Consider the following 14341-nt stretch of genomic DNA (forward strand, 5'->3'; position numbering starts at 1 on the left):
AAATACGCCCTCTTCCATTCTCTTTACCTTAGAACCAATAGCCGACCCTAAGAAAACAGAAAGATTTTGAAGGAATTAAAGCCACAATTTGAAATTCTCTAGAGTACAGAGTAATAGTAGCAAAGTCTTACACTCTGAAGAAGTTCGGCAAGACTGTAACTCTGAATAAGTGGGTTCCTTGAAAACATAGCTTTGGATAAGAAAACAGCTTCAGATAAAATAGAGTGGCCTTGCCTAAGGATTGAAACTACTAAGGCAATAAAAGAAACGAAAAGGAAAATTTGTTTTTTATGCTAAGTTTATAATAAATACTCATCTTTGTGGATAAAACTGGAAAAAGGAATAAACATACACACATTTATTTTTAAATTTGTCATTAGTATTCAAATCGAGTTTGAAAATGTGGAATTATAATTGCTTTTCTAGACTTACATAGGCTGCTTTAGGCCCAAAGCTAAAACACATGGCAAGTTACTAGAAGAAAAATTTGGAATTCAACTGGACAGCCATATCCAAGATGATGTAGAAACACTTAAAATGCACAAACTCATTGCATGACTCAGGCTTAGCACTTAATAATGTAACAGGTCTGGCCAAAAATGACAAATCTGAAATTACCACCTAAAAATTAAAAATACTTATAGTCACAGTTATAAAAACACAAATGCACAAATGACCCTAAGTCTCTTATATTGATAGCTGTCCAAACATTCATTTAATTAAATCATTTATAAGGAGTTGGAGATAAAAAATATTCAGCCCAGCTGTCATGGCTCAGTGGTTGAGCAAGGAGGTCAGTGATTCCTGGTCAGGGCACATGACCAGGTTGTGGGCTCGATCCCCAACATGGGGCATGCAGGGTATAGCCAATCAATGACTCTCTTTCATCATTGATGTTTCTCTCCCTCTACATCACTCTGAAATCAATAAAAACATACTTTTTAAAATGCATGCTTTTTTTCCAGGGTTCTGATATCTGTCAGTTAGATTCATTTCATCATGGCTTTTTGATTTGCTTTGTTTTGGGCTGAGTAGAAGTCATGCTTAGTCTAAATACTTTGTAAAAACTTACTGATATATATAATATATGTTGAACTTAGGAGAACATAGATCTAACCACAGCCACAAATAATAATAGAGGTAATGAGACAATTAACATAGGAACAACCACAAGAACTTCTACCCTAAGCAGCAATGGAATAGGGTTGTGGAATGACAACCAACCCTGACATCCATGGGGAAAACTTAGAAAGAGAATACTGTACTTACAATAAAAAACAATTTTAAGCTAATTTGAGTACTTTTTTGGCTAGGCTCTATGCTCCTCATGTTTATTTGCATTATCTCATTTAACTTTCCTGACCACACTGTGAAATAGGTGCTATGTTCCTCAGTTAACATATGGGGATATTAAGCTTTAAATGGTTTGATGCCATGCACAAGGTCACAAGGTCACATAGGTCCTAAGTGACAGGGCCACCACTGCACAACACCCATGATTTTAATTATTGTCTTATATGGCCTCAATGTTTACAGTACAGTACATAATATTCTTTTGGCATTCACAAGAGGTAATAAACCAATTCTGCTTTTAAAATTTTTTTCTCATGTAATTTTAGCCAGATTGTTACTATCTGTGTGTCTGATATTTAAAAAGCACATCTGGCATAATATGTGCTTTATAAGTTACAGGGACATAAATTAATCACATTGTTACATCATTATCTCTCATTTGTATGGGAATTCAAAATTATAATTTCAAATGTTTCTGTCAACAAAGCATGTAGTTATGCTAAATTTTCATTGAAGGAGTAATACATGTAAATTAAAAAAATAACCCTAACCATTTGGCTCAGTGGATAAAGCGTTGGCCTACAGACCAAAGGGTCCTGGGTTTGATTCCAGTTGAGGGCATGCACCTTGGTTGGAGGCTCCTCCCCAGTCAGGGCCCTGATCAGGTCACGTACAGGAGGCAACCAACCAATGTGTTTCTCACATCGATGTTTCTCTTTTTCCTTCTCTCTTTGACTTTCTCTAAAAATCAATGAAAAAATATCCTTGAGTGAGGATTAAGAACAAACAAAAATAAACAAAAGAAAGTAGAAAATATTTATCATTCTGCCATCCAAACACAATGTTAACATTTTGAGAAACATGTAATTTAAAGCTTAAAAATATAATTTGATTATTCATATAAGCATGATTTCCTTCACAAAGCCCATAATCCAGAATCAGAAAAAAAAAATTTCAAGTGTCGAAAAGGCCAATGAACATTATTTATATAACTAGTGGTCCAGTGCACAGATTCATGCACATTGAAAAGAAATTAATTAGAAGGAATATTTTAATATCACTATTCACCCTTTCTCTATTAAAAAAAAAAGTGTCAGAGGTGAAAGAAAATTAGTAAAATGTACATGAAAATAATATATAAATTGATTAATAAATAAACAATAACATGATATAACAGCAAAGACATGATATGAAAGCAACAAAAACATGATATAAAAACAACATTGATTCAAACAATGACTGATAAAGTGATTAAACTTATTCTAATATTTCCCTGTATACCACATTAAACACTTTCAGAGTGCTTGACTAATTTCCCTTGTGATGAAGTATTTACAACTTTAACTTTAACATCACACACTCTTCAAACTCGAGAGAAAGCAACATATAACTGACCATGTGCAAAAACAGATTCAGGTAGGAATATTCCTACCCTGTCTAGAGTTTGTCCTTGTGATTTAATAGTCATAGCAAATGCTGTCACCCTGGGAAACTGTCTTCAAATTCATTTAAATGGGAGGCCAGTGTCAGACAGGGACAAATCAGATCTGGTTAATATTTCAGCCTCAATTATGTTAGATTGCAATCTTGTGATAATAAATCTAGTACCATTACAATGACACCATTTACTATTAAGATTTCTCAGTAGCATGATGATTGCACCTATTTTCAATTTTAATTTCTGACATGGCATTCCTAAAGGAGTAATACTATTGAGAAATTTGATGGGAAAAATTTTCTTTTCAGTATCATCCATTGAATCAATGGAATCAACCATCACTCAAATAGGTGTGAAAATCTCCATCGAGTATATCCAAAATTTCTTCATTTAATTTATGAACGTGCTCATTTTTAGGACACAGAATTGACTTAGCCTTTTATAGATACAGAATAAACTTGCTTAATTAGACCTGCTTTCTGATTTAGCTAAACTTCTTCCAGCCCAGTGAAGCACCCCAACTTCTCTTTCAAATAATGGTTAGCAACATAGCAGTAAATATCAACACAAAGCAGATTATTATTGTAGATCATCCAGGGATAACAAAGGGTAAAATATTTAACTGCAGCAGTGTTTGACTATATTCTGCACAGTGGAAAACCTGATATCATTTTCAAGGTCCACCATTTTCAGTTGGGTCAAATTTCTAAGCTTTCTAAATCTCTGTTTTCCAGCTAATGAAAAGAAAATAGGATTCCACTAGTCTCCTATCTACCTACTCCAGGACTTCTGCGAGAATCAAATGAGATAAGGCACAGAAAAATGCTTCACAAACATTTGGTTAAAGTGTAAAGTATTCGCACCTGGCTATAAAGCAAGTTTTGTTCCTATGCTGAAGAAACTGCATGGAGCCAGAACCAGTTTGGCTCAGTGGATAAAGTGTCAGCCTGCAGACTGATGGGTCCCAGGTTCAATTCCGATCAAGGGCATGTACCTTGGTTGCAGGCATATCCCCAGTGGCAGGTGTGCAAGAGGCAGCTGATCGATGATTCTCCCACATCGATGTTTCTAACTCTATCCCTCTCTCTTCCTCTATGTAAAAAAATCAACAAAATATATATTTTTTTAAAAAAAGAAAGAAAAAGAAACTGCATGGAGGCCAGTTGTTAGGGAGATGAAGCTGGGTGTTGCTGCCTGGAGCCCACAGCCCTGGTTTCCAGGCTGGGCTGTGCTGAGCTGTGGGCTGCATTATGCACCATGGGATCTCAGCAGTGTCGGCTGTGATTTGGTGGGCTGTTGCTCTGGGGTGGTGGCAGGACCTATGTCCCACTTGGGGGAAGCCGAGTGTTGCTCTGTGGGTGCCAGGTCCACAGGCATTTTTCTCTGTAAATGGCCAGTGCACATCTGTGTTGAGTGTCTGCCTTATGGTGGTCAGTGCGTGTCATAGTGACCAGTCGGATGAACACTTAGCATATTAACCTTTCATATATAGAGGCCTGATACATGAAATTCATGCAAGGGCCTTGGCTCTGGCCCCCACCCACTGCAGCTTTGTCCAGAGGAAGGACGTCCAGAAGGACATCTGGTCTAATTAGCATATTATGCTTTTGTTATTATAGACTAGAGGCCCGGTGCACGAAATTTATGCACGGAGGAAAAGGAGAGTGGTGTCCCTCATCCCAGCCTGCAACCTTTCCAATCTGGGACCCCTTGGGGATGTCTAACTGCCCATTTAGGTCCAATCAGACATCCTTCTCATAATACAGGACTGCTGGCTCCCAACTGCTCACCAGCCTGCCCCTAACTACTTCTGCCTACCAACCTGATTACCCCAACCACTCTCCTGCCAGTCTGATAGATGTCTAACTACTCCCCTGATGGCCCAATTGCCCCTAACTGCCCTCTCCTAAAGGCCTGGTCACCCCAAACTGCCCTCCCATGCTGTCCTGGTCATCCCTGACTTCCCTCCCTTGCCAGCTTGGTCGCCCCCAACTGCCCTCTCCGGCAGGCCTGGTTTGCCCCCAACTGCCCTCCCCTGCTGCTATCTTGTGGTGGCCATCTTGTGTCCACATGGGGGCAGCCATCCTTGATCACATAGGGGCGGCCATCTTGTGTGTTGGAGTGATGGTCAATTTGCATATTACATCTTTATTATATAGGATTCCCAAATGAAGGCCAAAGAAAAAATTTGTTTAGCCATCATTAAAATTTTCTGGAAATAAAAAGATCTGTTATTTCATTATTCCTCATGCACAGTAACATCCATCTTCAGTGCACATTCAAGAAGTATGTTAACAAGGCATTTTAGGAATGCATTCTCCATTTCTCAGTAGATTGACTTCCCAACGGATGCACACCCCTCCCCCCCCCCCCACAGTGACTTAAACTGTATGGATGCTCTAAGCTGCAATTCTTTACATGGTCCATGATACTCTCAAAGGGTGCTTTTGACCAAGAAAAAAAAAATGCAAACAGCAAAATGAAAGAAGACTTTACAGTCACACCTACCCAGCTCTCCCTTACCATAGGCTTTTCTAAACTACTAACTTTTCAATAAGTTGGTGGCAGGCTGGGATGAGAAAGCAGGTTCTCCATTTTCTCATTCAGATCCTTCTTAGAAATAATGAGAGCATCTATTTATCTAGTAGTTAGCCTATAAATATTAGTACTGTTATTTAAATGGTGGCAGAGAAATGACATGTAACTTGGACTGTATTACTCACTACACACTCTCATGTTTGCTTTCACTAAATAGACAGGAATTCATAATAGGCTCCATGTGCCTTTCCTTGCCGTCAAGAACTCTGAATCCCACCGGCTGTTTTCATCCCTGCTCCCGCCTCATTCCAAAGAGACCCATGAAGGTGATTCTGCCAGTACCTTTCTGGTTAAGACAGTTGCCATGTTATCCCTGATCCCCACAGCTTTTATTTCACTCTCATATCAAACCTTAACCCAGAGGTGCTAGGTGACTAATGATTTGATAAGAATGTGAAAAGTAAAGGCACTGTAAAATTATGAAAAGGCAGATTGCTGAAAGGGAAGGGTGAGTTTCTACATTTTCAGGACCTAGGATGTTTACCTTCTCAATGGTGCCTATTGAGATAACCTCTCCACTTCTTGCTAAGATATACCTTCAAACCACATCCAGCCCTTTCTACAGATTGACCCATGGCATTAGGTCCAGTGAAAATCAAAAATGGTTTGAGTCCTGGATGATGTGCTCAGTGATTAGAACAACAGCCTATGCACCAAAGGGCCCAGGGTTTGATTCCCAGTCAAAGGCACTTACCCATGGGTTCGGATTCCTTTTCCACCTCTGGTCAGGGTATATGTGGGAGGCAACCTGTGTTTTTCTCACATCATTCTCTCTCTCTCTCTCGCTCTCTCGCTCTCGCTCTCGCTCTCGCTCTCTCTCTCTCTCTCTCTCTCTCTCGCTCTCTCTCTCTCCCCTCCCTCCTGTTTACTCTCTCTGAAAAGCAATGGAAAAAATATCCTCAGGTGAGGATTAACAAACAAAAACATGGTTTGAGGAGAAACCAAGTGATACATCATGCTATGCTTATAGATTTTTCTAAATTTAAATGAAAACTTTTTGTCTTATACGTTTTTTCACTTAAAGATATTTATAAAATGTTATTTTTATATAATAAATTGAAGGGAATTTTCCATTTAAAAGAAATTTCCAATTGGCTATTAATAGACTAACTAAACTGAAGTTAGCAACTTCTCTGAATCCTCTGAGGATAGCGAGGCATTTGGTAGGCACTTAACCACTACCTGATGAATGGTTGAGTCCTTACAAAGAACATTTCTCCCTGTTTTATCTTTAATGCTGTATCTATTCAGGTTACAACTGGAAAACACATGCCTACTCAAATCCCATGAGGTGGAATCAATCTCTCTCTTCCCAATAAAGTAGCAAAATTCATCTACAAAAGTTTCAGAATTTTTAAAAGTATATATTTCAATAAGTTGTTTCAATCATTGCACCTCCTATGGATTTGAAAAGTCACCATAAAAATATAATACATATTTTCTGAAAGTTTGCTTTCATTTACCCATTACACAATTTTTAAAAAATTAAGAAACAATTTCCAAAGAATAATTTTAGTGGAACAAACTTTCTATAGAGTTCAAACTTCATTAGAATGTCTTTTTTTTTTTTTAATATATCTTACTGCTTTTTTACAGAGAGGAAGGAGAGGGATAGTTAGAAACATCAATGAGACAGAAACATTGATCAGCTGCCTCTTGCACACCTCCCAGTGGGGATGTGCCCACAACCAAGGTACATGGAATCAAACCTGGGACCTTTCAGTCCTCAGGCAGACATCTATCCACTGAACCAAACAGGTTAGAGCTAGAATGTCTTTTTACTTTAAATTTTAAAAAGGAAATTTTCTTGGTCCTTAATCTTTTGTTCTTAACACCAGTCACTGTAAAAACAAATAGTTAAGGGGTAACGAAACACTGCAATCATGGCTAAATTGACCTAGATCAAAACAAGACAAGTCAAAACAAAAACTAAACACTGACTCTAACACAAGCCCCTGGCAGCATTCCCAGAAGGTCACCAAACTTGGACTTGAGAAAACTGTCAATGTTTCCTGAAATTTTCAACCATATCTTCTGAGTTTTTTCATTAGTGAAAACCAAAATGTCAAAAAGACAATAAAAGGGGGTGGGAGGACTAAATTAAATCCTTAGAAAAGATAAACTAGTGGAAAAGATTATCCTTTTCACAACAGATACCTACAGATTTCTTGTCATTGTACACATATTATTTTCAGTGGTTTTCATTAAGGAAATCTTTGGAATAAATAACCCTGAAATCAAACTGGGTTAAATAGGACAAGACCTATAGTGTTCCAAAAACACCCTCTCCTAGATTATATGCCTCTTGTTACATGATCTGATTTTTCAGAAGGTAATTGAATGAAAAAAAATGCTGAGAAGAAGACAGGAAACCTGAACTGCTATTCAGGGCCATCATGAGCCTTAGCCAAGAATGATGCCTCCAAGCCTGTTTCCTCATTTATATTATTCAAAAATCGAATCTCCCTGTTATAAAAAGTTTATGAGTACATGGGAAACCCGTGGATGTAGCAAATAGACCTCTCTTTATAAAGGACACAATTACATTATTTCTTTCCACAGTAAATTAACCAAACAAATTAAAATATTTTTAATGAGGTTGAGCATCAGCATTCTAAACAGCTGTTTTTAAGTGATTCCAAAGTGCAGTCAAGTTTGAGAACCATTGACTTAAAGCAGTGACTCTTAACGTGTGGTCTCTGGCCAGCAGCATTCATATCTGGGAATTTTTACAGATGTTCAAAATGTTGTATTATTTTCTGAGAAACTTGAAGTACTTCATGTATTCTGAAAACAAATTCCCCCACTAGCTAAAACAGAAGAAAAAAAAAAAACCATCAAATTAAGATCATGTAAATGGCTACTTCTTTTTTAGGGTCGTTTTCCTAGGTAAAAACAAAAGAAGAGCTTCAGCTTAAATCAGTGGTCGGCAAATTCATTAGTCAACGGAGCCAAATATCAACAGTACAATTGAAATTTCTTTTGAAAGCCAAATTTTTTTAATTTAAACTTCTTCTAACACCAGTTCTTCAAAGTAAACTCGCCCAGACCATGGTATTTTGTGAAAGAGCCACACTCAAGAGGCCAAAGAGCTGTATGTGGCTCAAGAGCCACAGTTTGCCAACCACGGCTTAAATTATTCATTAATGTCCACAGTAAAAGAATTGCAAATTCTGTCCTAGCTGGTTTGACTCGATGGATAGAACGTTGGCCTGCGGACTGAAGGATCCAGAGTTCAATTCCAATCAAGGCCACATGCCCAGGTTATGGGCTCGATCAGTAGGGAACATGCAGGAGGCAGCCGATCAATGATTCTCTCTCATCAATGATGTTTTTTTCTCTCTCCCTCTTGATTCCTCTCCGAAATCAATAAAAAATATATATTAAAAAAAAGAATTGCAAATTCTTATCAAGTATTTACTATGAGCCAGACACTGTTAAAGAAAAACTCATATATGTCAACTCCTTACAACAATCCTTCTGAGGTAGGTACTATGACCCCATTTTTACTAATTAGAAATCAAAGCAAAAAAAAAAAAGGTGTGTGTGTGGGGGGCGGGGGGGCGGTATGTAACTTGTCCAATTTCAAAGGACAGAGTCAGGAGCAAGGCTAGGCAGTCTGGCTGAAGAGTGTATGTCTTTTTTGTTGTTAATCCTCACCCAAGGATATTTTCCATTGATTTTTAGAGAGAGTAAAAGGGATGGGGAGAGACAAAGAGAGAGAAACATCAATGTGAGAGAGATATGTTGATTGGTTGCCTCCCGTGCAGGCCCCAACCAGGGCCCAGGGAAAAGCCTGCAACTGATGTATGTGCCCTTGACTGGAATCTAAGCCAGGACCCTTCAGTCTGACAGCCAATACTCTATTCACTGAACCAAACTAGCTAGGGTGAAATGGGGAACATATGTAATACTTTCAACAATAAAGATTTAAAAAAAAAAGAGAGAACTAGGAAAAAGAATGTCTTTAATCATGAGGTGGAGAAAGTTGAGAAACTCAGCATCCATGGCTAGTTCTCTTTGAGTGAGATTAAACCACCTGCAAGAAATAAGCATTTCAACTTTGTTTTCACAAGAATGATAATGAATCAAGCTAAAGAATTATTATTGCATGCTAAGCAGTGTAATCTAAAGATAATAAATGACAAAATTAAAACATGTACCCATTTTCTGTGATGTGTTTACTCACAAGACTTTCAAGACTGGATTTAATAGTAAAACAATTCACTTTAAAACAAATAGGTCCTCAAAATGAACCCAAATGAATGCCAGGTAACTCTTATCAAAACCTTTCTAAATGAGCCAGGTTATGAAAATCAAGTGCAATTACACAGAGATGTTTATGATCATCTCTGCTCCAGGCCTTATGGAGAATTATAAAACTACTGCGGGGCATTGCAATATTGATCGTTCCTAATTGGCCACATCCTGTCACTGAATTGCAACATCACATACTCTCTTAGCTCTTTAGTTAAGTTATCCAGAACACTAATTTGAGTTCTGAGAATCTGAATTTGCTTCCACAAGCCTTCATTTTTCCCATCAAGAGATGTGCCTCTGATCTTCCCTTTTCATCCCCACAGCTATTCATTTCATACACAGTGAGCCAAACAAAAAACCCTACTTTCATTAAAATGTAATTACATTTAATTTAATAACATTAGATTCTAATTCTATTCAATTTAATAACATTAAATTGTAATTTCAACAGTATCCTGATTTTCTGAATGGAGGAGTCACTACGATGTTTATATACTGGAACTTGGATTATGTTTAGTCTTTTAGAAGTCATGCAAGTTTGACTTCTTTCATGAAAGAAGGGTATAAACTTTTGCATTTGAAATGCAAATCAAAACTACAATGAGATACCACCTCACACCTGTCAAAATAGCTATTATCAACAAGACAAGTAATAACAAGTATTGGAGAGGTTGTGGATAAACAGAAAACCTCATTCACTGCAGGTGAGAATGTAAACTGGTACAGCCACTAAGGAAAACGGTATGGCAGTTCCTCAAAAAGTTAAGAATAAGTTACCATATGAGCTGGCAACCCTTTTTTTGGGTGTCTACCTGAAAAATATGAAAGCCTTTATTCACAAAAAGATCTCTGTACCACTGTGATCACTGCAGCATTATCCATGGTGGTTAAGTCATGGAAACAACAGAAGTGTCCTTTGATCGGTGATTAGATAAAGATGCGGTATATACATACAATAGCATACTACTCAGCCATAAGAAAAGATGAAATACTGCCATTTAGGACAACATGGATGAATTTTCAAAATATCATGCTAAGTGAAATAAGTCAGATGGAAAAAGTCAAGAATCATATGATTTCACTCATATGTAAGATATAAAACTTTAGATGAACAAAATTTCATAGATACTGACAGCAATATGCTGGTTACCATTAGAAAAGGAGAGGGGGGAGGTAGTAAAGGGTAAAGGAGGTGAAATATATGGTGACAGAAGGAGATTTGACTTTGGGAGGTAAACACACACACACAAAAAACACACACAATGCAACAAAGATGATGCATTATAGAATTGTACACTTGAAATCTATATAATTTTATTAACCAGTGTCATCCCAATAAATTTAATTTAAAAAGATGCAAGATAAATCATAAAAAGGTACTCAAGCTAAAAATCTAATAGTCATTTTATCATTGAAATTAAAAGAGAATCAAGACTACTTTCAAGGTACAGAATCATTTGGCATCCATTTTGGAATTAATTTTTTTCCCCCAGTAGAACCATTTGGTCCTCAGAGAATCATTTGGATCAGGTCCAATCAAATAATGTGTAAGAAATTGCTTTTAGTATATATGATTTGATGCATTTTGAAACTACTGCAATTAAGAAGAAAAATGACCATTAAATGACCTCAACTACCCTTTTTGCCGATTTAGGGCTGTCCTTGCAGTGTGTCCTCATTTTGCTTTGTCTTTTATTGTCTTGAACAAACCTTAATGGAACTGGTAAAGGTTTCATTTTATTCTCTCAAGAACCTAAAAAACATCAGACAGTACTTCCCAACTGGTTCTCTTGGAGGCCAAGGTATGCCACTTATGATGCCCTCTTCCTATATAAATTTTCTTTTATAAAGAATAATATCCTGGATAGCATGAGTTTAAGACTAGTTGAATGTGAATGTAAATAGATTATAAACTCCACCACATGCTGAAATCTTTCACTATAGACAGAGAATGTAGGTAAAAACAAGGCTGTTTGTTTGAAACTAGGCTACTTCAAATTTTTTTCTAGAAAGTTCTACATAAAACACTCAATAAAATTCTGAAGATAAATTGAGAATGTCCATGTGTTCACATTCAGGTAAAAAGCAAAAACTTTAAATTCAAAGGGTGATGTTGGCATGTAAATAAATACAAAACCTGACCATGTTATCAGTATCTATACTTTTTTATATCATGGTGTTTGAATTAGGTTTTTGTTTTCCTTCCAGTTTGTGTGTGGTATGTGCATATTTTAAGCTAACAAATATTTCATTTACTCCGTGAAACACTTTAGAAGAATTATTTCATTTAACTCAGGCAACAATTTTGAAGTATGCATTATACTACTACAGTCCCCATTTTACAGATGAGGAAAGTGAGGCTTGGTGAATTTATGCCACCATCCAAGAGCATGGAGCAGCAGACCTGCAGCTTGAGCCTCAGACAAAGGCCCCTGTTCCTAACCACTGCCTCCATTCCCCAGTTTTCTCAACACAAGCTTAGTGCCTGTCCCTTAACACGTTCATATACCTCAATCATAACTTGGCACAGACAGCAGCTTGGAAAGTAAACATTCTCTGCACAGAAAGTCTTGGTACAGTTAGCACTGTGTTCACCCCAGCACACGTGCTGGGACTGGAGTCATGCCTATTCTAGCTTCTTTAGCCAATGTTAGATTTTCTAATCCACTTAAGCTTATTTGCAAAGCCATTTTTATTTCTGTCCTAATGACTTAGAAAAAGTTGAATTTTTTTTTTTTTTTTTTAGCCAAAATTTTTAAATCTCAGGTCTCTATTAAAAGGAGGGGGAGGAGGGGGCGGGCGCCACTTCAGACATTCCAGAGACCTGTAACGCTGAATTCCCTCTCACTCTGGAGAATTGGCACGAATCCCTGAAACCTCCAATTGCTTTTTAAAAAGAGACTGCATATGAGTCCTGTAATGTGTGCTGATGACAGGACTGATGTGGGATCATGTCATCGGGGGGCCAAAGATTCATGTGATTACAGCTAGAAGACTCTCATATACATTTCTTCTTTGGCTTCATTTCAACTCTGGGAAAAAAAATTCCTAATCTCTTCTAAAGCAAATATGCTAATTATACTATGTAAAAGTTGCTCCAGATGATGGCAAGCATCTGTCCTTTGTGGGATCCTCAAAAGTCCACAGTGTAACTTAGATTTTCCAAAAATGGTCTGTTTCCTCCCACACCCCGCAGGCTTTGCAGGTGTTTGCCCTTACCCTAGCTCAGATCCAAGCCAAGCTCTCCAAGCCCGCAAACTCTAGCGTCACCGGAGGGCTCACTGACACAGAGAGCTGGGTCCTGCTCCCAGAGTCAGCTCCGCCCAAGATTTTGCATTTCTAAGAGTTCCCAGGTGAAGCTGAAGCTGCGGGCCAGAGACCACACCTTGAGAGTCACTGCTCCCACTCACTGGCTCCCAATCTACTTCACATGGGAATCACCTGATAACAGTTTCCTAAATGTGGAGGCCCACAGTCCGGCTCCCAGATATTCTGATTTCATTGGCCTGGGATGCTGCTCAAGCACGGAATTTTATTAACCGGCGAGTCTATGAAGAACTGCTGGCCCACCCCACGCAGCCCCCAGCCCTGCGCGCCCCGCTTCCCGTCCCCGGGGGGCCCCGCGTGTGGATGCCACAGCCCCTTCCAAGGAGAGAAAGGCAGAGAGAGGTGAGTTTAGGGAAGGAAACCCCCGCATGTTATTCATTCTCAGAGGCCAAACACGGAGGCAGAAATAGACTCCCAGGGAATCTCTGTATTCATGAACACCCAAGGCACTTTGCAAGACAAACTCGGACATACCATCCTCCAAGCTGGGCGCGGAGTCCACCTCCCGGCTCACCGGGCAGGTCAGCGCCGGGAGAACACTGCACCCTCAGCACCCCCAGCATGCCCACTGCAGCCCCGGGGGGCCAGCTCCGGGGCCCCCGAAGGGTCACTCCGGCCAGGAGAAAGGAGAAAGCGGGGTCACCTTACCTGGCGCGTTGTCCGGAGCCGGGGTTGCCCTCGCAGGCAGCTGCGCTCTGCACCAGGGGTACAGGGTGTCCCGGCGGGGAGCAGCCCCAGCGCGGGGAACAGCTGGGCTGCGGCGGGTCTGCCGCCCTCGGTCCGTCCGGAGCCGGAGCCCGTGTCCCGGCGGCGCCAGTGCAGAGCCCGCGGCTCGGGAGCTCGCTCTCAGCCCCGGGGAGGCGGAGCGCTGGAGATAAGGTTCGGGCTCCCCACCCGCCCCCTTTCCGGGGCGAAGGCCAGAGGGTGGGTTTTGGATCTGGATCTCCAAGTGCGAGCTGTTAGTGGAAGCCTGATTGAAACAGACTTCAGAGCCTGCTGGGACCACAAAATGTACTCCTGGGAGGAAGCAGGAGGATGGCAGGGCGGGAAGCAGGAAAGATAAGGCAGCCGAGAAGTTGAAAGGACACGCGCTAAGCTGGGGGATGGGGGGGGGGGGGGTAGCCCTTCCTCCCTGGGCCTGTGAGAAGGGCCCCAGGGCACCTCTGTGAACCACCCTAATCCGCCCAACAGCAGAGGGACTGCTGTACCTGCCTTTAACCTAAGGTAATAGCTGCCGGAAAACCTGAGAGGAGTCACCCTCAGACAGATAGGCAATTACCTCCGAGGATTTAGGAGATGCAGGGAAGTCCTGGAACAAGGGCACTGCATCCTTGTGGCAATAAAAGGATGCTCTGTGCTCTGCCCCTTTTAGTCCATTCTTCACAGAGCAGTCAGGAAGTTCCTAAACATTCCTGTGCCTAGCAC

The 14341-nt window shown here is 39.9% G+C and overlaps 1 protein-coding gene across 1 annotated transcript in view; it reads right to left on the reverse strand.

The window, feature by feature from the left end:
• Positions 1 to 13934, reverse strand: part of COL21A1 (collagen type XXI alpha 1 chain) — a 164125-nt gene extending 150191 nt beyond the window's left edge. Inside the window, exon 1 of the mRNA XM_084889133.1 lies at positions 13565 to 13934. The gene's annotated coding sequence lies outside the window, so the exon portion shown is untranslated. The remainder of the gene's footprint in view (positions 1 to 13564) is intronic.
• Positions 13935 to 14341: the final 407 nt, after the last annotated feature.

Source organism: Pipistrellus hanaki, assembly GCF_964339955.1.
Source record: "Pipistrellus hanaki genome assembly, chromosome: 7".
Lineage (NCBI taxonomy): Eukaryota > Metazoa > Chordata > Mammalia > Chiroptera > Vespertilionidae > Pipistrellus > Pipistrellus hanaki.